Raw genomic sequence first — 2,707 nt, forward strand, 5'->3', positions numbered from 1 at the left:
ATATATATATATATATATATATATATATATATATTGGAAATCAAGAATAGTTGTTTGCATATACCAAATATTAACTAATAAAAGAATGGAAAGAAACAAGAAATCAATTAAATTTTAGTAGAAGGAAAAGAAGACATAACATTATTTGGATTTGAAACAATTGAATTTAATCAAAGCAATGTAAACCTTGAAATGAGACAATGTTGAAGACAATAAATCATTGTAAAGTGTGCAATTATATGGTGTATAAGATCTTAAGAAAGAAATAAATGGTGAAGAAAAAAGAAATGATTTTAGTGAAATCACATTCATAAAGTTTATTACAATGAAATCTTACTTCTAACTATTATCAAAGATTACCATAGCTTTTTTTCATATATATATATAAACACAAAAATCTCATTCCTCTACAAAAAAATGGAAATCTATAGCTTTTTTTTTTTTTTTTTTTTTTTTGTGACAAATTAACCAAGGGTTTCTTTTTCACATTCAAGGATAAAGATAATGTTTGAAAGACTATTTTAAATCAAACAAAAGGATAGATGACATTTTAAAAGTATGAAATATTAAAGTCTCATTAGGAAACTTTTTCCTTCCATCTTGAGTCTCATCCGTATGACTTCAAGTCTTAATACCTTTATATGCAACTCATATTTTGACAGAGTAATGCTATATCATTTATAGAAAAAGCTCCTCCAAATCGAATCTCTTATAAGAAAAACATCATATTTGTCTTTTATATTTCAATTAGTCACACGTCTAACCATTATTTTTCCTATAATATATTTGGAGAATGGTTAAGAAAATATGATTTTTTTTCTATTTTAATTGATGAAAATGCACTACTTATAACTATTTCAGTTTCCAATACTTGATACAATTTATCTAACAACTTTAGTTTCTAGGTTGCTTTATTATTATGATGTAAGGTCCTAAATTTGTAAATTAAATGGTCCTTAATTGGGAAGAACCATTTCAAATTCCCACATGACAAATCTGATCAAAAGGAGACATAAATGTTGATTTTTAGGATAAGATGCATATGCCAATTATAACTTTTAATAGATTTCTATTTATCAATATTTTAAAAATTGGGATAATTGCAAGAGATCATGTGGAAACAATTATATTTACCTTTATGTACATGCCATCCAGAAAGAGAGCCCACTTCCCTCAAAGCTGCTCTCCAACTTTGTATCTTCTCGTCAAAACCTTTTCTTTCATGATCGACCATCCATCGTCCGTAACTACCCCTCTGAGTTCGCACATGGGAAGGATCAACATGATGGAAAACTGGGAAAACAATTTTTCCCATTTTCTTCTGCCACTCATGATCTTGACCAGTTCATCTAAACACCAGCTAGAACGACATAGTTGTCTGAGAGAATTATAAGAACCAACCTTGACTTCTCAATAGCGTGCAAAAGACCCAATGCAATAGATCTGCTCCCTTAGATCATGCGATTCAAATGCATAGCAAACATGAAGAAGACATTGGATTTATGCTTTTTAGCTTTATTGTAGAAAACAGAAATTAATGGGCACATAAAAATGTGTTGAAGGGATAAGGGTCGAATTACTTGTTCACATATTCTAGTGTTTCATTATGCAAAGTATACATTAACGATGGAAACTGTTGTCCTTTAATCATCATTTCTGACCACCATCCCAAACAAGAAGAGCAATCACCTCCCTTATTCCCTTCTTAGATGATATTAGCCTTTATTTGAAACTTAACACACTTTCATCACGTCTATCATAAGATGATATTTGTAAGTATCAGAATACTAAAAAAAATAAAAAAATCAAAGACTAGTTGGTTTTTTTTGTTTTTGTTTTTTTTTTTTTTTGTTTTTTTTAAGTCTCAATGAGAAATTGTAATAACTGATATTTTTTGCCACATGGGAATTGAGAGCTTAAAATTCTCCTAGTAAAATAGTGGTTGAAAAGTCAAAAAGGTAAAATTAAGTAACATGTTAGATTTTGATTAGTAAATTTGAACTTTAGTGATCAAATAAGTGAGTTATAATTTGTATCATGTCAGTTCCACTATAGACATTTTTTTAGAAAATTGGGTAAGTCTTAGTGGCGTTTGTTTTTTTGGCTTTTTGATGATAGCAATTTGCTTTTAGAATTTAAGTTGTTTGTTTTTCTAGTTTTGATGACTTATTACTGAATTTTAAAATTTTTTAGCTAAATAGAAAAAACAAGCTTTTTAAACCTTCCCCAATCATGATTGCAACCCAACGCCCAATCCTAGCCCATCCCTTGTACTCTCTAGTCTCAATTGCAACGGCGATCCTCAACCCTCACCTCATCCTATGTAGCTCATTGGTTCCATGACCATCGCCAAGCTTTCTCAAGGTAATTTCTTCCCATTTTCTCTCTCTATTTAGGTTTCAACTTTCGTTCTACTCTTCTTAGCAATGGGTTAAACCATAGGTAAATGGTTGTTTTCTATTGGAAATGGTTTATTAATATCTTCTTTGGTACGATTCTTATGATTCTCATGCCAATGGTTTATTTGGGGTTTGTGGAAATTTGATTTTGTGGAGTGGGTTTAATGGGTTACAGGTTCAACGAATTTTGTGGTAGGAGGAAGGTTGATAGCGGGGGTACGGATGGGCAGTAGGGGGTGGCGGAGAGATGTTGGACCATGCTGATGGAGTGGGCATGTGGTGGGGCCACCGCAACAGCAGCATGAAGT

Source organism: Vitis riparia, chromosome 18 (genome assembly GCF_004353265.1).
Source record: "Vitis riparia cultivar Riparia Gloire de Montpellier isolate 1030 chromosome 18, EGFV_Vit.rip_1.0, whole genome shotgun sequence".
Lineage (NCBI taxonomy): Eukaryota > Viridiplantae > Streptophyta > Magnoliopsida > Vitales > Vitaceae > Vitis > Vitis riparia.